Here is a 23,184-nt window from a genome sequence, read left to right as displayed (position 1 = left end):
TCGTGCATGTAGATACACTCTTTAATTGGTTTAACACTGTCTTTTTTTCTCTTTCAGAAAATCCTGACACATACAACACCCTAAAGAAACAGAGTTTTGTCAATAGCTTGATTTCCCTGCACTTCTCTGTGACTCTGCCTTGCACTTTGTATACTGTGCACTCATCTTCCTCCGCATTATAGGGAGAATGCTCCATTTCTTTTTAGAAAATCATTCAGGTGTTTTGAAACTTTTTTTGTTTCATTTAGTTTTTACTTCACTCCTCAGGTAAGGGCTGTTATGTTGGCTCTCTGTTTCCCAGATATCACATATGCATTAAAACCCAAAAGTGTTAGCAACTTCTTAGTACCTGATTTTTTCACATTTTGGAGCTCTACACTTTTTGAATAGTTTACACGATACCTTGAAGGAATGGCTGTTCCTCACCTTATATTAAGTTTGTGCTCCCAGCTGTTGTTTTTTATCTGGTCCTAGAGTTGACTAGGAGAACATTATGGTTTACTTCAACTCATTCTCATAAATGACTAAATATTTTTGTATGAAATTATGCAGAGAGGCAGAAAATCAACATGGAGAAGTCCATCTCAACAACCAAATTTTGGCAAGGGTGTAAGCTGTTGTAAACTGAGCTTCATCATGGGAAATGCTCAGTAATTAGACTACAGCTTGGTATTAATCCTTGAAAGGGAAAGGGAAAGGGAAAGGGAAAGGGAAAGGGAAAGGGAAAGGGAAAGGGAAAGGGAAAGGGAAAGGGAAAGGGAAGGAAATTTTAGATGGATTTTGGCCTGGTAGCCCTCTTATGGTATAGAAGGAGCACCTCGTGTGGTGACAGTTATCAGATCCTGGCCATGGAACAGAAGTAGCTTCCTAACAACAGTGGTTTGTGATCACACCAAATGTCCACCAAGGAAAGTATTTTCTGTCTAATCCTGGTCAGTAGCATGTACTTAGAAAAACCTGGGGACTGGACAAAATAGAACATTTTTCTCTTGATATACCACTTATGGTTTCCACCTGTGCTTTAGGGACTTTAATCTTCTTTTGATCCCATTATTCTGTTTGCCTTTACAAACCCCGCTGTGGGGATTTCCCTCACCAAAATAGTCAGCGTGCTAAAAGCACTTCCTTTTTTTTTTTTAAAAATAATCCTGTCTCAGCAAGAACCCTGATCTACTGTGTTCTGGGAAACCACAAATACCTTTTCCTTCCTCATTCTCTTCTATCTATTCATGGCTTTAGACATTTTCCATACCCTTCCCCAGCATAAAAGATGAAAAATTCCAGGCTATTCAGTTTTTCTTTCTCATTATTTGCTTCTGTCCACATTTTTGCCCTTCTCTATTAATTTTTAACTTCACAGCCCCTCTTTCTGAGATCAGCACACCTTCAGGTGTGGGAGAAATACCTACTATTACAGTCTCCTAATAAGGATATTGGTTTTCCATTTTTTCCCTCTTTCTTCCCAAAAAGTTCCAACATTTTCTTTGTCATTTTAACAAAGGGAAGCTGAGCTGGCTTTTCCAGAGAAACTATCATAAGAAGTAGTAGTTAATTTAGAGTCCATTGTATAACATGCAGAGCTAGAGCTATTTTTTGTCTCATCTGCAGTTTTTACACATTCAGTAACAGTGATTTTCATCTGCCATTTTATTGTCCAGTCAGTCAGTATTGTGGCATCCTTTTGTACCTAGGAGCATCTAGTTTGGCTTTTTACTATTCTCAGTGTCTCTCTATATAAGTAACAGTCTTGTGTCTCATTAGTCAACCCTTTTCCAGATCTTTCCAGACTATGTTAATCAATAGTAGTCCCAGAACAGACAATTAGGGAAATCACTGAGGGAAGGGTCTTCCTTCATAATTAAAACTGAACTTTCCTTTGCTTCCTCATTTTAAAGCACCTTCTACCTCCTCGTCTTTGCTAAGTTTCTGTCTTAGGCTGCAGTACAGGATGTAACCAAAAGTACCAATTCTATCACCATCTGCTGAAACCAGGAGGTGATCCTTATCTCTGGGGGAGATATTCTCTGCTAATAAGCCTCTGTTACAAACCAGATGGGGCAGCATTCTTTATCTTTTCCAGAACCCATCCTCCCTCTAGGAAGATATCATCTGTTAATGGGCCATTGAGTCCCACTGCATGACTGATAAAATTACATCATCCCATTGGGAGATGCCCCACCCAGGGGGAGGAGCCAAACATTTTAACCTAGATAAAAACTGAAATTTGGAGCACTACAGCAAACCTTTTTCCACTGGATTCTAGAGGAAAACTGGACTTTCCCACATCAGCACTGGACCTTCAGAGGAAATTTGCACCCTTACAGCATTACTGCTGCAATTGAACCACATCAGTCACTCTATGAGGGCTGCAGCCACCATTTAATCAGACTGCTACCAACACCATGACTGATGGGGTGTCAGGTTGCATTTGGACTTTGTTGGTGTTTTTATTGTTTTGTATTACTGTATTATTGTTTTAATTTTCATAGTAAAGAACTGTTATTCCTATTCCCATTTCTTTATTTGAGAGCTCCATATTTTCAAACTTGCAATAATTTGGAGGGAGTGGGTTTGCATTTTCCATTTCAAGAGAGGCTCCTGCCTTTCTTATCAGACACCTGTCTTTCAAACCAACACAATTTCCTTGAGATGCTTTTATGAGGATATTTGTTAGAAATGTTTCAAAGATCCAAATGCAAGTCACCTGCATCTTCTAGGATCCAAAGTGCTCCTGCAGCCATGTGTAGCACAGCTTTCCTCATATCAACAACCTATTCCCAACAGATTTTTCCATACACTACTAAAGGCTATTCCTTGCTAGTTTTCTTAGCAATTTTCAGAGCTATTGATCTCTTTTTCTCCAGATCACCCCAAAAATAGTATTAAACAATGGCTGACTTATTTTACTCCTCTGGTAACAGGGCTGAATTAAGAAAGATGCTACAGATCACATATCAGTAGTTTCATATCTGAATCCCTTTATCACTTGGGACTCAAAGTTTTTGATTGCTCATTTTATCAATTTTTTTTTTAGTATATTCTTGACAGCTAGATTTGAGACAGATCAACTGTGAAGAAAGGCTATGGTGAACACTGATGCGAAAAAATAATTTGTGTTTTCTCTTATAGCTTTAACATCCTTCAATGCTTCTTCTATACCTGGGCTACTTATTGCCCCTCCAACTCTGGCAGCTTTCTTCTGAGGTAGTAAAGTAAAAAAAATTGCTCTCCGATAGTTGTGCTTTTTTTGTGCATTTCACTTCAACACTCCTTCCTGTTTAATATCTGGCACTGAAGCTTTTATAGGTCATAAAGCAATTGCCTAAATCCTATCTCTAAGACCAACAGGCAATTGACTGTAGAAGAGGGAGTAATGTAAATGAACTATGCTGAAGTCAAACTTCCCAACTGTTTGTGAAGACATGGATATTTGTGGCCATTTGCATGGCATCTGAAGTGACTTGTGGAACTGTGAGATAGATGCCAGGATTCATAAGTTCAGTTTAGTGGAATATCAAAGTACCCTTGCAGCTACTGCTTCCATCAGTCCAGCAACAGAGGTTTACTTCATCAATTCTTACCCAGCTGTCAAGGCTTGCTGTAGAAAGTCTTGTGGAGAAGTAAATGGGAAATGCTTTGCTGACATTGCTCAAAAGAACTCTCATTTCTTGGACTGGCAATTTCATTTCTGACTTCCTCACCTTTCTGATCATACCTCTAAACATTAAAAGAATCAGAGATATTACCCTAGCAGTAAACCCCCCCCTTTTCTTCTTCTCTTTCATATTTCCTGGATTGCTTTTATGGGAGCAAAACAGGAGAATTGGAAGTGAAATGTCTAACCTATTACACCTGACTGATCAATATATGTCTTTTTTTTTTTTTTTTGCACTACAGTAGAAAGATGAAGTTGGCTTGGGTGGTTTCCCAGCTTACAACAAACTTTCTTTACTTTAGCCCAGGCAGACCCAAAGGAAACCTGTTTGTACTAAAGAGCAAAAGGCTTGAGGACATCTGCAAAGGAAAGATACTTCCCTCTGGTTTCAACTCAATGGGACTTGCTGACACAGTTCAACTAGAGAAAGAAGAAAACTGGTACCAAGTGCTTGCAAAAAGCCTGGCAGAATTATTACAAACACCAACTACCTGTATCTAGCATGTAAACATATTGCTAAGAACTTGAGACAGCCCCACGGTCAGAGGGTGGCTGTCAGAATAACCTTAACTTTCTGAATTTGCTAGTCTAGAGAAAAACCTGCTACTGATGAAACAGATGGGACAGGCAGAGGAAAGATGTGACTTGGAACAGATTATGATCCAAGCAACTGAGACAGAAGGAAAAGGGTTAGAGAACCAGTTGACACATCAGCTGTGAGTTGTGGCACAGAAAATAAGACCTCAAGAGTGTGAAGCATCTGTGGCATAAATGTGTAGAGTGGATTGGCCACGTTCAGATCACTGACTATACTCAATTGAGAGAAGCAACTTTTATTTTCCCTCTTTGTTTTAATTTAAGATGTGTAAATAATATTACCAATTTTCGACAGATATTTTTAGATGTAGGATGTCAGATGACTCACATTCTGAAACTGCCTGTCTCCCCTTGCTAATTGTGAAATGAGACTTGGTTGCACCGCAGGCATTTGGCCAGGTGAGCACCTCTCTAGATGCTGTAATTGGTGATGTCTGTGTCTGAGCCCTAAATGCATCTGGTGAAGGGGTCAGAGGGGTCTGCAGGCCCTATGGCAATGGCCATTCTCCCTTCATGCCACCTCAGCAGCCCCTTGGTTCCCAGCCCTGCAGCTCCCACAGCACAGCCAAGGAGCCGTTCCTTTCCTCTGCAGAGCTGCCAAAGCTCTCAGCCACTGAAACTGAGAGGATTAGGAAAGAATAAAGAAAATCCCTACTGCTTGTTGCCTCGGGGCAGCAGAGGACTGCAGGAATGGACACGCCAGGATCACCTTGATTTATAGAGTGGTATCCTAGTTGGTCTTATGTATTTAATCCTTTTGTGCCAGCTGGAAGTTGAAAAGTCTGGACTGTTAAGTGTAATTGTATACTTATAAGTCTAATTAAACAAGAAGAAAAGAAAAAAAGAAAAGAAGAGGCAAAAAAAAGTCTGTTTAGGATATGTAAAATCTAAAATCTTCTAAGTGACTGTAGATATTCATAGCAACTATGAGAAATAACAGTGGAATGGGCAATACAAGCCACAGCTAGAAAGTGAGGGGTTTTTTTTTGTCTTATTAGCAGTAGGGAAATAGCAGAAAACATTTTTGTAAACTGTTTTGCTTTGACTGACACATTCATGTTCAAATTTTAATGTTGCTAACAGTCATTCATTCAGCGAAAACATATTTTTGTGAATAAATTCTGCTTATGTTACTCCTTACAGTGCTAAAACTCTGTTAAATAATTATGCTAAATACATATATGTGATAAAAGATAAGTGGGAGAGAATGCAGGTGACAGCATGGAAAATGAACTTTGTAGCCTTTCACTTGCACGGTTTCCTGGTGAGTTTCTCTCTGACACTTGTAGTGTAAACCTCTGAGATGTTCCTAATACAGCAAACACAGCAAAATAAAACTGAACTAATCTCAAAAATAAGTGACTTTCTATTCAATAAGCATTCTTCACTTAATTCTCTGATCTCAGAATTTCACTTTTCTTAAACATAGAAAAAGCAAGATCCAGCATAACCACATTTTACCCTATTTATGTGTATTTACACATGCTTCCCTACACAAATCCTTCCAGTTTCATACTTACTGTCTGTTTTTAATGTGGAAGTTGCTACCATGGGAAGCATGGTAAAATGGCATGGCTTTGTGATAAAATTTACCATTCCACAGAATCATTTAGGTTGGAAAAGTCCTCTAAGTCCATAGAGTGTAACCATTAACCCAGCAATGCCAATTCCTCCCCAGATGTCACATCTACACATTTTCTAAATGCCTCCAGGGATGGTGACTGCATCCCTGGTCTGGGCAGCTTGTTATTTTAGTATAGGAGACTTCTAAGTGTTTAAGTTTTTAAGGCCTTGGCTTATTAAAATGAAATTAATTTTGTGTGTTTTGGGGATTTAGGGATGAAATTTGCAAGCAGAAATTAAAGCTTTGAAGATATACAAATGTTATCTAATGCAAATTCCTCTGGTATTCATAAAATCTCATCTCACTGCACCTCATTTTGGATGTGTCTGGAACCTGCTGCTGCACAGCATGGAATAAGCCAGCCTTCACCTCCCGGGGAAGCACCAATGAAATAATTATCTGCTTGCTAAACATTTCCTGCCTTAGCTGTGAAGCCTGATCCAAATCTGCTTTCCTCTGACCTTTCACAAATCCATTTCTCCAGGGCTTCTTACACCTGATGGATGCTACAGGGATCTTGTGGCATGTTCACTCTGCACCTGCAAATCCTGCAGAGAGATGGCAGTTCCCACACCACTGAGAGGTGCAAAGCCTCGTTTCCCTTGGGTCCCTGCGTTTTGAGCTTCTGTTTGAGGACACTCTGAGAATAGGTGGGATTCATCTGATTAAATACAGTTATCTATATTGGAGGCATATTTGTGAGATACTCACCTGAACCTTCCTTTTTATATGTCTACCTAAGGATGAGGTGAAGGTGCCTTTTCCTCTCCACTGCTTCCAAAAGCAGCCTCAGGCTCCCAGCTCATGTGAAGATGTCTGTTCTGCAGGATCAGGAGAGATGGATCTCATCCCCTCTTCAAATACCTGGGTACAGGTCACGCTGTGGGGCTGCTCACATTTTCAGGGTTACTCGTGCACCAGTGCTTCCTGCCTGGGTGTGACCTGCTGAGGCAGGCAGGCACATCTGCCCCTCTTTCTAGAAATGGGCTCATTTATGCCATGTTCAGGATTGCCCAGAGAAGCCCCATGCCTGGAAGTGTTCGAGGCCAGGCTGGACAGGGCTCTGAGGAACCTGGGCTTGTGGAAGGTGTCACTGCCCATAGCTGGAGGTTGGAACCAGAGGATCTTTAAGGCCTCTTCCAGTCCAAACCATTCTAGGATTCTATGTGGTATTTCCAACTTCTTCAGTCATTTTCCTTACTCAGAACTGCACAGAAATCTTAGCCACCCAGAGCAGCTGCTGAATTTTCAGATGCCACTATATTTCAGTGCCTGATTAAATATCTTGGACCTTGGTGTCCTCTTTCCTTCCTTGTCTGTCCCAAGATGATCCAATTTGACCTAGAATTTTGGGGCTTGCCTTCAAGGTCTGGAACCTAAGTCTTGAATCCTTGTTGTTCAAATCCCCGTGGATTGCCTGAAAACATAGTTTTTCAGTCTTGCCTGTAAGTTCTTCCAAAAGGTGGAAGAACTATAAAAAAAATGGCTCTTTTATATAAACTAGTGGATCAAACACGGCAATGGCTACATCAAAGTATTTGCATGCCTGATTTCTGTTTCTCTCAGAAGAAATGCAAGCAGGTAAACATTTTCCTAGATCTGGCCCAGAGGCTAAACACACTTTCAAAGGATATATAACATTTAGGTATTTTGTAAGTAAACAGTCTTTATGTGCTGCTGCACTGAAGCAGCCTGTTTTCAGTTTTCACAGGTAAGAGAATTTCAACTCATCCTTTTAGACACAACTGTGCGTGGTGGTAAATAGAACAAGATGGCATCCCAAGGAGACTAAATTACCCAAATATTTCTAGTATGAAAGGCAAGTGGAAATACAACCATGAAACATCTTGGCATGCAGACAATAAGCTACAAAGTACCCTCAGAATTTTATTGGTTCCTATTTTTGTCTGCAGACAGGAACTGTTGTGTTTAAATCAAATCAGGCAATCTAATAATTATATCTAATCAACAAAGAAGATAAAGAGGAGGCTACTGTACTCCTTCACCTTATTTTGAGACTTTTTTCTGATCCTACTGCTGGAATGGAGAGGTCACACCGATTTGACTTAGTCTGGGATTACAAACCATGTTAGTTCAAATTGCAAAATATTTCTCCTTTGCCCTTTCCCCTGCTTCGTTTACAGTTAATGGCAGCTGTTCCTCATGGTCCTCAACAGAAAAAGGGACTGTGTTCAAAAACCAGCACCCCACTTTTTCTTTAAAATTATTTCTTGACAGTTTTGACTCTAAAGTTTTGTGTACGAATAATCCCCTGTTCTGTACAAGAGGTTTCATAGGAAGTGTCTGACAAAGCCAGTACCTAAACCCTTATTTACTGAGTTTTATTCCAAAGCCTGAAGTGTCATTTTTCTAAGCACTCATCTGAGTGGACTTGCATCAGCTCCTTCACTCCTGAGATGAACTGTACTACCAGGGGCTGTTTTTGCTATACTTGCATTTAGCAGCATCCCAAAAAGGAAGAGTGAGAACTTTCAGTGCCTCCAGCATGGATGGCTACACCTGATTGTGCAGTCTGGTTATAGGAAGGAGATGAGCTCATAAGTGGTGTTTTTCTGACCTTTTGCAGAACTTAATGATGGGAGGACTCATTTCCTAGACTTTATGAGGTATTTTGATTTGATCTCCTTTGATTAGGAGGGGAGATTAGATAAGTGTTCTGAATGTAGGCACCTGGGGTGTCAGTCACCTAAATGCAGGCATGGAGTGGCCTTTCAGATGCCCCAGAGCATCTGATCTACCTGCATATCTGCAATACACAGGAATCACCAGAGGCCCACAGCTCTCTGGAGCAGCAGTTAGAAGCCAGTCAGAAAACTACAGAATACTACAGACTACTACAGAATTTTTTGTTCAGCTAATTGATTTTCACCTTATCCTGCAGATGTCACTCACCTTGAACTTAGTCTAGAGGAATCCTTGTGCACCTCTCTACAAGTTAGAACCATTATATAAATACAAAAATTAACTTCTGCAGTCCTCTTAGTGATGGAAGCAGGAGATGCTTTGGCTTTGGTTTTGGAATGTTGTTCAAAAAAATCTCAAGCAAGCAAAGGAGAAATTATCTTCCCCATCTCTTTCTACCAAAGGCCTAACTGCTGGCTTCATCTTCAGCTCTATAAACTGTTATGCCTCTGGTCAAAGTCAATAAAGTCATGCCAGTTGACTTGATGGGGATATGCCCAAAGTTTAACTAGATCACTTACTTCAAATATAAAAAGAAGACAAGGGCTGCATCTGTGTCTTCCAACCTTAAGTTCCCCAAGCACTAAATTAAATCATGCAGCAACTAAGAATACTCGTGCCATTAAAAATGTTCAGAGACAATTAAAAGCCCAGCTGCTACCCATGACACAAATTCAAAATGGCCTTGAAATTTATTTTAGGATGCAATATGATGCTTTTGATTCCCCCTTCCCTTGATTTGTTGCATAAATTAGACCTGTGGTGGAGGAGCAGTGGAGATTTTGGTGACAGATGATGTTCCCAGTGAAGTCTTTGGGGTGAATTTCCCTCTAACTTCTACTGGTGTGATGTCAAAAGTAACCCTTAAGCCAATTAATTGAATTACACAAGTAAATTACATTTCTGGGGGAGTATACCCTAGGCAAAATTACTTCCTAATTGCACCTGGACAGCAATGTTAATGAGGGCAAAAGAAATTTGTGGTATTAACAATGGAGAAGCTTGGTTAATAATTCATCCATAAAACATGCATGATATGAATGATAGTGAATTCCTTACAGAATCAAAACACAAACAAAAATCCCTCTCTCTGTCCTCAGGGATGAGATCCATGACATTTAATCTATATAATTGTCAATCTACCATGTAAACATTATTTTAAAAGTCTTTAAATTTGAATTTAATTGCTACCAGCTCTTGATTATATACAGACTACATAATCTGTCATGGAATCAAATAATTATTGTTACTGTTGAGAAATAGGGAATTATGCAAAAGCCTAAAGGAGAATTGCATGGCAAGTGCGAAACAAACAAATGAGGGTGGGGTAATCAATTTCTGTACCATAAAATGCTAATATTGTCTTAATAAATATTAATTCTCTTCCATTGCTTGATATGCTCCCTACCAAGCATGTCACTTAGCCTGTGGCATGCTTTAGTTTAGTTTAAAGTGGTGCTCCTATTAACACTTTAGCAAAATTATTATAGTTCCCTTTCATTTTCATAAAAGTAATTAAACTTATCAGTTTTCTTGTTATGCAACAAGCCAACCAATAAATGGACAAAAAAAAGGTTCAATTTGTGGTATTTTTGAATTAGCATCTTATGCACCAGGGATTATTCAGATATGAGATTCTGAAGTAACGATTAAAATATATATATATATATATATATATATATATAAGAAGAAATAGGAATGATATTGGAAGGGAAGCATTCCTGTCTGTTCTTGCATTGACAAAACTATATTAACTACAGGATAGCTAATAATAATTTATTGCAAGCTCACAATTTTTTTTCAGATAAAGCTAACCTGGTGACTCCAGAAGGAAGCAGCAATTTAAATTTCACTTAAATAAACAAATACTTTACTATGGTGAGAAGCTAATTGTGTGCTTAGATGGACTGGCCTTTCCAAAGTACACAGAACCTAGAGGATGCACTGAATGGAAGGATGCATTCTTCTCATGGAATGTAAATTAAAGATCTCTGAAAAGAACTGTGCCATGAAATCTGCTCAGAGACAAAAGGAATGAGTTAAGAGAGGAAATACTAGTGGAGATTTCATAATTTACATTGACCAAATTTCAACCCCCTCATGAATAGAAATGTTTAATATGTTTTAAAACCAGTCCTAATATATTATTCAGAGACAAGTGTTGAAGTCTGCATTTGATTTATGACCGCAAAGAACGAAAAGACAAAGATAGGCAGCCCCCAAGGCTTTGTCCAGGTGGTACATTTCCCAATCTGATTTGTAGTGTTCTATATGATGAGATTCCCTCTCCTTTAAAGGTCACTTATGCTGGAACAAATGTCCAGCAGGGACTTTCTGCTTATCTTCCAGCCATACGCTGGCCTGCAAGGGGGACACCTGCAAACTCACTTTATTACACCGTGCTGCCAGAAGGGCTGGTTGCTCAGATGTGTTATCCCAGTCCCTCTGCTGGCAGATTAGGGACAGGGACAAGGAAACTGAGAGGTGGAAGCCTACCAGAGTATTTCTGATCCCAAATTTCTGAGAGCTAAGAAAGCTCATGTGAATATTGCCAAATCTTCTGAATGGATTCTTTTAGACTTTCTGACTCAGGAAAGTTATCAGTGAGGATTTGCATTGCAGTAAAAACTTATTTTCCGTTTTGTCTTGACACCTTCGTAATACACTTTAACAAAATATTATGCATGCTAATCCTGTGGGAAAGATCTTGATGTGATATGGGTGACACAACCTTTGTTCTGTCACAGACCTGGTCTTGGACCAGATCTTCATAAAGGTTTAGACCTCTAAGTGTGTGTTCCACCAACATTTTCAAGTCTAGTAGCTTGAAGTACTTTTATGCCCTTGATTTTATTCAGGCTTATGTGCTTTAGGTGCCTATATATATTCACAGTTGAACATCTCATAAGGTGTCTATCTTTATCGGCCTGCTTTGCCCTTATTTTCTTAGTATAACAACTGTTTTTAGCTGATCTTAGTCTTTAGAAAATGAGCAGGATAGAAACTATCATTCTCGTTTTATATAGGTATGCAGGCAGCACAGCAAGGGCAGGCAACAGGGCTTCTGTCACTGAACACAGTTCTTACACTTAATTGGATGATCATAAGATCTGAAAGCAAGAAGATTCTCTCCAATCAATACAATTTCTAAGCAAGTATTTTCAACTGCACTTTCAGATTTCATGAGCTGGAAATGAACAGACCCCTCTCCTTTGGGATCTCAGTGAATACTGAAAAAAAAGCACACTAAACCCTTAACTTTTGAAAACATTTATGGAGTAGGGCTCTGTTTTTACTCTCTGGCCACATCTGATGGCAAACTGCATTTTTATTAATTTATGTTCTTTTATATTGTGGGCGGGAAGACAAATAACTGTCTCATTATATAAATACTTCCCTGGAAATGAACAGATGAACAGATTTCAAACCCAGTTTCCCTCATGCTCATCTAATTAGCTTTCTTATATGAGAGGTTATGGTATTTCAACAAGTAAAAGATGCTAATTTTCAAGTGAAAGTTTGCAGCTAACTCTTAAATAAATCAGTTAATCTTATTTTGGAGACACACGGAACAAATTTCAGTTTCACCAAAATTCCTTTAATTCCTCAATATATTTAAACCATGTAATAATTTAGGTTGTAAAAGACCTCTATCACTGAGTCTGAAGTAGCTGGACCTGTGAGACTCATGCAAAGTAACACATGAAGACAGGAATAAAATCTGGATTTTGAAATCCCTAGTACAGTGGTTTCAATAGCAGGAGTCTTGATTTCTCTTCAAACCAACACCTGGGTTTTTCTGCAAGCCTCTAACACCTCCCAGACCAGCAGAAGGGTAGCAACTACTGCCTATGCACTAAACTGAAGTGACAGAGAACACCATCAAAACAGCACATTTGTCAAAGAAATACTTAAACATTTTACAATATTTTAAGAGACCAAATGAATCTGTTTTCCCACAGCTGAAATGATTACTCACCCCACCACAAGTTTTGATGTCTGTTTTAGTGATAATCTCTGCTGCTTTGAAATACACAAAATAATGAACAGCTGCTCTGGCTGATGAAATGCAGAAGCAAAGTTGAGGTACTAATCTCTCATTAAAAAAAGAAAAAAAAGGTTATTGCATCTGGAATAAAAAGGCAATAAGGGATTATTGTTGATACAGAACAAACCATAATAGTGATAAGAATAAGGTAAATGTATTCATCCTCTCTTTTCCTGAAATCTGACTTTGCTACCTTTGTAACAGACATCTGGATGGTGTGCACATCCACATGGCTCTTGGGAGGGATGAACTGCTTCACTTTCCAGGGCTGTGTCCTGATGCAGTGCCTTTACCTGTCCTGGTTTCCTCTGGGGAAGAGTTAATTTTTTTATTAGCAGCTGGCCCACAGGAGTGTTTTTGGATGTAGGTTGAGAATGATGTTGATAATACACTCATGTTCTAGTTATTGCTCAACTGTGCTGAATGAAGGGCTTTTCATTTTTCCATGCTCGGCCACTGACCAGATGTACAAAAAAACCAGGGGAGGAGCATGGCCAGGGCAGGAGACTGGAACTGGACAGAGGGATGTTCCATACTATTCAACACCATGCTCAGTACAGAAACTGGGGGAGCTGGCCAGGGAATGACAATTGCTGCTCGTGGGTGGGCTGAGCATCGATTAGATTGTGGAATTGTACTGTGGAACACTTGTTCTTCTCTCCATTACAAGTGTCATTATCATTGCTATAACTACAAGATTTGACTTTATTTCAATTTTTAAATATTTTTTATCTCAACTGATGAATGTAACTTTTTTTTTTTTTAACTTTATTTTCGTTCCCATCTCACTGGGGAGCCAGTGGAGAGGAGGGTGAGTGGCTGCATGGTACTTAGCTGTAACCAGGTTTAAACCACAACTCTGCACTCAATTACCTATTGGTTACATTTTTGAACTACATGCGAACTATGTCTGTTTTTCTTTTTATACCCATTAATTATTGTTTTAGCTAAAGCTAAAAGCTTGGCTTGAAAGCCAAGCTTGAAAAAATTTAAGCTGAGGAGTGTGCAAAGAATCTATGAAGAAATTACTTGAAGAAGAAAGAAAAAGTAGCAAAGGCTTGTGAAATTTACCTGGCTGATCTAAGCCACTTCTCATAAAGATTCCCTTTCCAACCTTTCACCATTTTGGTGGCGCTCTTTTGGACACTCTAATAGCTCAGGGCATTTTCTATGTTGTGGTGTGTTGGAGCCCTGGAAACAGAATTTCAGACTTTCTGTGCCAATGGGCAATGACCTCCAGGAAAGCTACTGCTTTTGACCTGAGGTTGTGGAGAAGGCTTCCAAAGCAGAATGATAGATCTGGAATTATGGGTGTGTAGTTTGAATAGAAGTGTGTAATATCACATGGTGGAAAACTTGGAATTTGTGGTTTTAAGGTATAGTAATATATGAAGCAAGATGGAGGTTTTAGGGTGGAGGCTTAGTCCTTCTTCTTCACCATCTTCTTCATGGGTCTATGTGATTTTGTATGATTGGATAGAAAAACCCACATTGTGGGTGGTTGGTTATTGGGTTAAAAGAAAAAATAATTTAGGTGTCATTTCTTAATTGGACAGTTGGCCCTTAAAAGGCATTGTAGAGAGAGAGAGAGAGGTATGTCTCTGTTTTTAGCTTGTTCGCTTGAAGTGCTGTAGAACTCACAGTTTGTTGGACTGTAATATAGAAAAGGATTAATAAACATCTGAGTCCAAACAAGAAATACTGTCTCGAGAATTTAATCCCAACCCTGGCAGAAAAAGAAGATAAAAAGTGATAACGGTGCCCAAAACCACACACAGGACTTGAGGTGAGGCCACCCCAGTGCAGAACAGAGTGGGACAATCCCCTGCTTGCCCAGCTGATTGCCCAGTCCGTCCCTACCAACAAGGTTTCCCTGTCCCAGGTGCAGAGTCCAGCACTAACCCTTGTTAGACTTCAGATGGTTTTAAAAGGACTGACACCCCTTGTGGAACAGGTTGCTGCCCAGAGGGCAGGGGCTGCAACAAACACGAGTGCTGAAGTGAACACATTGACTCATAAAGTTCTGCAGACATCTCCTTGTTCAAATGCAAGGGTCCAGAGGGACTGGGATTTTTGCTGACCCACAAGGGATTCTCACATCATGGCCAGTTTCCAGCTGGCATAGATCCAGTTGCTGCCTGCCTCACAATTTGCTGGGAGAGGTGGAGGTAAGAGATGGGCACAATGCAGATCTTTGCCATACTTTTAGCTGGTTTAAGAGTCACTTGGTGTTAGTTCATGCTGAGCAATCAGTTCATGCAGAGGGTTGTGACTTCTCTCTTTTCTTGCACTGAGCAGGAACTGGCTACAGGGAAGAATCTGTCTTGTGGTTACCCAGCCAGGGCAGTGGAAGTGAATTGCAAAGGATGACTACTTTTATCTGAGGATTTGATTTATAATCCTTTTTGTTACATTGTTTTTAAGAAGATAGTTCACATATAGCTCACATATAAATCTTCATAAAGTCATTGATGTCCTATAAATCATCTGTGTACATGATGGGCTCTGCAGAGAAATAAGCACTCTAAGAAAGTGAAAGTTTCATTTAGGAAAGCTATATATGCATGCTTTATTCCCTTATACCTAGTGATTAAATTGAAAACAAATGAAATTATGTAAGAAAGAGAACAAAATAACACCAATGCTTTTCAGAATATGCATTGACTATAAAAGATCAAGCAAACATTGTTACACTTGATATTTTATCCAAGGTTTCAAACCTGCCAGGTTTTATGGGAGATGAGTAATCAGATCAGATTAATGGAAGGATGAGGAGAAACATGACAGTGATTCAACCAGAAGCAGGGCAATTGTCAGGGGATGCTCTCTGTTCATGTGTGTACACATCACCCCTAGAAGGATTCAATCAAAAGTGAAGGCCATGGAAAAACAACCCCAAATAACTTGGTACTAACAGTAGTAGAGCTGGGACAGAACCACAGGTTGTGCAAATTTGCAAAGCTCAGTTATTTGCAGAGTTACAAAAACAGGGGATCTACCTATTTGTAGTTTATTTTTTAAAATATGTGTTTGCAAATGACAGAAGTGTTAAGTTCAGCATGCCTGATTTTCTTCTCACTTATGTCAGTATCAATCAGGGACATCTTCACTGAATTTACTTAACAGGCTTCTTTCTACCCTCTGGCTACCCTGTAGCTAGTCCTAATTAGAACTGTGCAAAGAGTTGGATGAGTAAGTCATTCTCTACCAAAAAAAAAATAAAATTATTAGATTGAATAAAGGAACTGAGATGCCATTTTGTGCCAAAGAGGTCTTATCTTGGCTTCCAACTGAGAACATATTTATCTAAGTAGAAGAGACTCAAATGGCTTTCAGGCTTGAGTGGTGTAAGCACAGATCCAGAGAGGTCTTATCTGTACTCCAAGTCAGGTAAGAAGCAGTTTGGATATGGACCTCCCAGACACTGCAGGGCATTCCAGTATCTGAGGTGTATGAAAAAAACTGGGAAAACCTGCTTTAGGTTTGTTATTAGTACCTATTTCTTTACATGTTGCTCTCCCAGAAAATATTCTTTTATTGTGGAAATGTCAAAACAAAATATTTCAGTGTTCTGAGAAGTATTTTGTTTCTGTTTGTTTGGGTTTTTGCCATATATAAATGTTGTAACAGTGATGGTTTGGTTCCCTGGAAACCTCTTTCATGTAGGAGAAATAAGTAATATGCTAGGCTTGTCCTTTTGGTTTTTTTGGTTTTTTTTTTTCACTCTTGAATAATAGTAATCTGCATCTATGTAAAGCAGAAAAAAAGCCAGAGCAATGAGATTATGCTGACAAGTGCCTGATAGAAGCAAGAGGAGAATGGGAACTGACTGACTGATAGAACCAGACAGTACCTCTCAGCTCAAGTAAGTAAAGGTCCATTATTCCTGGGCTGCTGCATCAGCAAAGCAATTAAATTAAGGAATTCAACAGACTTCCCACATAGTTAAAATGAACTAAACCAGATTGAATGTAGAGCATTACGCACCAGGGGAGGCGAATAAGAAGGGTGGGGCTGGAAAATGAAAATCCCAGGGTATAAAACAAAGAGAAGTAAAATGTTCAGCCATAAGAAATTATTATTATGATAGTAAAAAGGACATGCTATTACTACTTGGAGGATTTCAATCCTATTTTATGAACCCTGGTTTGTATTTATGACCTTCTGAGATCTCTGCTAAGATAACTGTGCTCAATTCTCCATGTACCCTGAAGTGTTTTCTCAGACCATTCATGCCTATATGGGCTGAATCTGTCATTACTTGTAAGAATGGGGATACAGAAATATCTGTCTGTTCCATAAATAAATACTATACACCCTGTTTGTGAGGACTGACCAATATCAACTTTTCTCTTTGAGCTGTGAAGCTGCAAGTGTCTGCCTTCAAGCTGCATGACTCCTTCTGGGACTTCTCTGAATCTCCTTGAGCAATGGATTCATTTGATGGTTAACAGTATTGCTGCCAAGAAGAGATTTGTCATATCTTTAGGCTAAGAGGAGGAATTCTGCAGTACTAGCTAACTCCTCTCCACAGGGGAAATCAGCATATTCTTCTGGTTATGCTGCAGTACTATGATCAATATATTTGTTCACATTTAATGCTACATATGGAAACCAGCATTCTCATTTTGAAAACAGCTGCAAGCCAACAGTGACCTATATATAGGATTTGTCTTCTTTCCAGCTTTATTCTTAAGAGAACTTATGTGGAATTAATTGTAAATAGCTGGATTTGAAGTTGTCTTGGGTTTATTTGGAGGAAAGTTGGCATTTAAATCTTATTCTGCCTAGCTAGTCAATAACAATGTTCTTAGCTTCTGAAACTTGGACAGATTTATAGCTTCAGCAAACTTTCACATTGCCATTTTTAAATACACATCATATATTTCACAGAACTTCTCAGCAAAATTTTTAGACATGCCAACGCGATTTAGATGTCTAGAGTATATTTAAATATGACTGAACCATTTGAGAAAACAAACCCCAAAGACTTCCAGTAAGATTTAGACCATCCACAAGTTAATTTCCAAAATGTCACATGCGCCTAGGTGTAAAACTACCCAATGCTCTGATACATATGACAAAGATACTAATCTTAAGAGTCCATGTTCTTAAATAAGTGGATGATTGATAACTTCCTACTACAAGAGCCTGCTAAGTCCATATATTCGTGGTGTTCAGTATATGGAAAACCAGTGAAACATGGGCAGTGCTGGGAAGATCCCTGAATCTCGTGGCTGGACATCACCTGGGGTAACAAGCAAAGCACAAGCCTGTAAACTTAGCCCAGCATAGCAGCAGTCATCCCACATGTAGGGATAAGGAGCAAGAAAAGAGTGTTTTTGGCATCCTAATAACTTGATTGTACTCAGATGAGGTACAAAGTCTGTTTAGGCTGAAATGCTCCCATTTGCTGAGAGGAACTCACAGCTGTCATGTGTGAGGAATTTTTAGTACCATCGGGAAAGGGATCTCCAAACTCCCTCTGAAGTTTGTTCAGTGCAAATGGGACCACTAAGAGCTGACTGAGATGGAAATAAAAAGCTGGGAGAAGCCTTTAACCCAGGTAGCTAAAGCAGACCTCAACAGAACCCTTATCCCAAAGCTTACCTTGGGGATTGGGATCAACATCTATTAAAATAGAAATGGAGTTTGTTTTGAGGTGTCTCTCCTACCTCCATTGACTCTTTCCAGGCTGCTGGGTTAAAGACCACCTCCATAGGGTTCCAGATCCCAGTGAGCGCTGCAGCCAGGGAAGTTATCCTTCAGAAGTAACTTTTTTCCTTATTTAATTTTTTTTAAAAATTTTTATTTAGGTCTTAGCTTGATGCAGGTTGGGACTAAGCCTACAAGCTGTCTGCTGGATATTTCTGCCAGTTCCACGGCTGCAGTAAGAGCTGTAAAATGGTCCAATACATCAAATTTCTTGCAGTGTCCACAAAGACTACTGAAGGTCACAGCTCCTGAAAAGGCTTTCAAGGACCCTGGAAGCCCTGAAGATATTTGAATGGAGCTAGACTTTTAGACTGAACTGCAGAAAGCCTCAGTTGCTGCAAAACCCACTGAAACCTAAAGTGCCTTTTTTGTTGACTGCCCCAAACTCTCAGATCCTGGGAGCCTATCTCATGGCTTCAAGCCACAACTAAACAGCATTATCCACCTGGATGTTTTAACAAAGCTGGCTGTTCAGAAGTCACAAACCCTAGGAAGGCTGTCATATTCAACTCTAGAGGTTTCATCCTTACAACAGCATGTTCTGGGCAAAATTTCTGCAGTTCAATGAGTACTAAAAACCTATTCAAACACCAGGCCCAGAGTTTTATGGTAAAATTGGACTGCAGCTTATTAAGTTGCAGCCACCTTTATAATGTTGCCTTATGTATTTTATCATGTCTTCACAGCACTCATTCCAATGGAAAAGAGTTGGAATATATACAATGTGGGATGAAAAGATTGTAAACACCAAATTGACCTATCCCACTTCAGTTACCTTTGTAATTTATGCTTAGTGCTAATTAGTTCTAAAAATTCACATATTTTTTTACCTGCAGGATTTTTTTGGAATTGCCTTTTCATGTAGATACTTGAATTGGACAACTGCTCAAACTACACAGCGTGTAAGTCTCTGAATTGTTATGAATTAATGGGAATGTGGACAGAACTCTGCACTGTTTTTGCTCAAAGTTAATTTGCACAGCTTTTATCTTCCCGAGATCTTTGCTGAGTTTAAATTTTAGGATCACAGCTAATCCTGGAAATAATTTCCAGGTAGAGTGAAGATGATAAAATCATTAGTAGTCAGCATGGCATCACCAAGTGGAAGTCACGCTTGACCAACCAGATGCACATCTGTGGTGATGTGACCTACCTCTTGGATGAGAGGAAGGCAGAGGGCATTGCCTGCCTGGACTTCAATGAGACCTTTGATGATGGCTCCCATTAGACCCTCACACAGAAGCCTTTGAGGTACAGACTGGGTGAGCACACAGTGAGGTGGATTGAAAACTGGCTGAATTTCTGGGTCTAGGGAGTGGTGATCCAAAAATCTAGCTGGAGACAGTGGCTGGCAGAATTCCTCAGTAATCAGTACTGGGCATAGTCTGTTACAACTCTGGATGATGGGGCAGAGTGTAGCCTCAGCAAGTTTGCTGGTGACACCAAACTGGGAGGAGTGGCTGTTACACTAGAGGGTCATGCTGCCATCCAGAATGATCTCAGCAGGCTGGAAAAATTTGTCAACAGGAATGTCACGAGGTTCAACAAAAGGAGTTGTGAAGTCCTGCACCTGGGGAGGAGCATTCCCATGCAGCAGTGTATGATGGTGGCCTCTTCCGTGGAAAGAAGCTTGGCAGAAAAGGACCTGGAAGTCCTGGTAGACACCAGGTTCAACATGAAACTCTCAGTATCAAAGTAAATAGCTGTACAGATTTCATTTACATATCTGCAATATATCCCACAATTTTATAAGGTACATATAAATTGACCTAAGGACCATCATTCAGTACCCAAACCCAGTTAATGTACTAGATGTACTGCATCTTGGTTTTCATATCCAGCTCTTCTGAATTTGCTGTTAATTCCTTCTACAAGTTTTCAGAAGAAAAGACCTTTTCCTAATAACAAAATACTGATCTGAAAATGTTTCGTAATATTTTTTAGGATAGGATAATTTCACCTGGGTATGTTCCAAGGAAACTTTTCTTGGATGAGTTTCACTTTTTAAAGTGAAGAATCGCAGTGCAAATCTGTTTCATCATCTAAAATTTAAAGACCATTTACATAAGGATAATCAGGGAAAGGACAGAGCGATCAGGATTGCTGTGTCTAAAAATAAAGATAAGACCAGATCTAGATCTACTGGTATGAGCTTTCTGTGTGGTGCATCTCAGATGATGGAAAGCAGCTGTAAAGTGGTGTAGCCAGCATTTGTGATTCACTGCGTCAGTGGAGCAATGCCAAAGAGTTCTGGTGTATCAACAAATCCAGGGCAAGTGGCAGCTGCATCCTTCTAGACAGATAAAGCTTCTTCTGCTGCAAATAGTGTGAAGGAAACATTTGCATGTACACAGTAGGGTATTTGTTTGCATGTGTACAGGCATGTGTGTTTACACGTACACATGCACAATTCTGTGAGTGTGGTGGGGCTGGTAACACCATCTGGTGTTACATTTACCCATCATCTCTGCTGATAAGAGCAGTTCCCTACAGTCTTGCTAAATGTTAGTCAGAAAGCTGAAGTCCTCCACATCATCAATAATCCTTTTTGGACTCAGGCAGAATAAAGGAGGAAAATTACAAACAAAACAAAACCCAGATGCACATATTAGGTAAAAAATCCTGGTGTGTCTGGGTATGTGGAGGAGAGACTGGAACAGATTGTCTCTTAAGTGGGTGCTGGGACTGGGAGTTTGTGTAAAATGGACAAAGTACCATGAAGGGACAGAGGTTCAGGGAGTGAGACAGTTTGGAAAATTGTTGAAAGTACTTTTGTTATTGTACATGGCGGGGGTAGCATGAGAATCTGGAATCTGGAATACATATAGATAGGATGGTTTAGGGCTGCAGATAAAATGCAATAAGATTTAACACAAAAGTACAAAAAATAAAGATCTTAAGGCAATATGGGAAAAGGCAATAATAGCAGGTGTTCGGGAAAAGAGTGTCCCAAAAGACAAGGAAGGGGAAGGAAGTGTGAGGGTAGGTCAGTACTGGATGGGTCTGTGGTCCAATAACAGCCTTCAGCTGGGTTCAACTATTGGGAGAATGTAAGAAAAGAGGGAAGTCTCAAGGAAGAGTAAAGATAAACCTGACTGGCCAAAGAGATAGGAAGTGTTTGGGTCATACTTGTTTGCTGTGTGGGAAATGATGGATGGGACACCCAAGCACAAATTATCCTTGCTGGAACTGAAGTATGCTCAGGAGAGAGTGCTACTGCTAATTGCAGTTGCTAGGCTCAGAATAATCTCTCTTAAGCACCCAAGAACTGCTGTTTGTTTTTTTTTTTCTCTGAGGCTTCTAATTTGCTCATCTTCTTGTACATTTTCTTACATAAACTGAGTAGAAGAGACCAAATTTCAAAGCCCTCTACAAAATATTCTAGAACTATCTAATCTTTCAAAAATATATTCTTCATTTTCCCCCCTCATGTTGAACAACAGTATTCTGAGTACAGGCTTAGCTGTTTTGATTCAAACAAATTAGTCAACTCTGCCTCGATAGCCCTATCAGGGAAAAACCCTTAATCAAGATGTTTAGCAAAGTTATGAGACACTAATAAAAGATCCTGAAAGAGGGAATATCAAGCATCACTAATTACAGGAAATTCTGGAATATTTATAGACAGATACACAGATATTTGTAGAACAACCTCTAGTCTTTAAACTTTCCTGGGCTAATCTCAGCGGAGAGACCCTTTCAAGTGATAACCTAAATATTTTGGTTCAGTATTTTTATAAGCAACCCATGGATTTCCTTGAAAAACTGCATGGAGTCTGGCACATATTTGGGGTTGTGGCTGACGGTACATTTTATTCATTAGGGAGTATATTTTGCTATAAATATTTTCTTCATTTATTTGGAAGGAACTGCATTTTGACTTTGATTTTTTGAAAGATAAAGATGAAGCAATCGTTTACAGTCATGTTTTATTATCTGCTGGAGCTTCAACTAGTGCCTAATCCAATGATTGCTGAAAACGTTTTTGATTCAGAAACTATTTATTTTCTCATATTACCAACAATGTGACACTCTGGGGAGTTCTTTGCAGCAGAACTCAGAGAAGTTGCACTAGAAGAAAATTTGGCTTGATTTAGGTTTTTGAGCGTTAGAATCCTTCATACTGACCTAACAATTGTCCAGGGTAATTGAAACACATTCAAAGTGGCTGTAATTTCACATTCAGCCCTAAAAGCTGCATTTAGGCTCGGTGTATGGTATGAAAATGCAAATCACCAGCTATGGAAAGCCAGTGATATTGTGGTGATAACCAGGTGCTTAATAAACAGTCTTTTACAAGCAGACTCTTATTCACAGAAATGATGTGCATTTCCCCAATTATATAAGAGCTGGAGAACTGTTGTTTTAAACATTGAATAGATTACTGTGGATTACAGGAAAAAGAGCCTGCTTTCCCCCTACACTCAGTTTGCCTTCTGGTAGGAAAGGAATGCTGTTATTCACAAATATTTAAGCCATGATTATGATGCCCATGAATCTGTAAACTATTCAAACCCAGGAACCAGGAAAGGGGATGTGTTGATTCATCTGGCTGCAGGTATATTCCCTGAACAACCTGCAGCTATATTCCCTGAACGACCTTTTTGTTGCACACCAGTCTGTGCCCCAGGAACCAACACTGCAGCTGAGGCACATCTTCAGGCAAATACTCCAGAGAATAGCATTTACTGAGGTGTAACCAGGAAATGACCACTTAGGATATGAAACCTAAGGATAAAAAAAATTCCAATATTAAAATGCTGGATTCTTTGACAGTCCTAACCACTCCACTGAACTTTGTGACAATGTCTCTTTACAGCATCTGAAATCTTGGACCATGAT

Source organism: Cinclus cinclus, chromosome 4 (genome assembly GCF_963662255.1).
Source record: "Cinclus cinclus chromosome 4, bCinCin1.1, whole genome shotgun sequence".
Classification (NCBI taxonomy): Eukaryota; Metazoa; Chordata; class Aves; order Passeriformes; family Cinclidae; genus Cinclus; species Cinclus cinclus.
The sequence above is the reverse complement of the archived record's forward strand: the minus strand, read 5'-3'. Positions refer to the sequence as shown.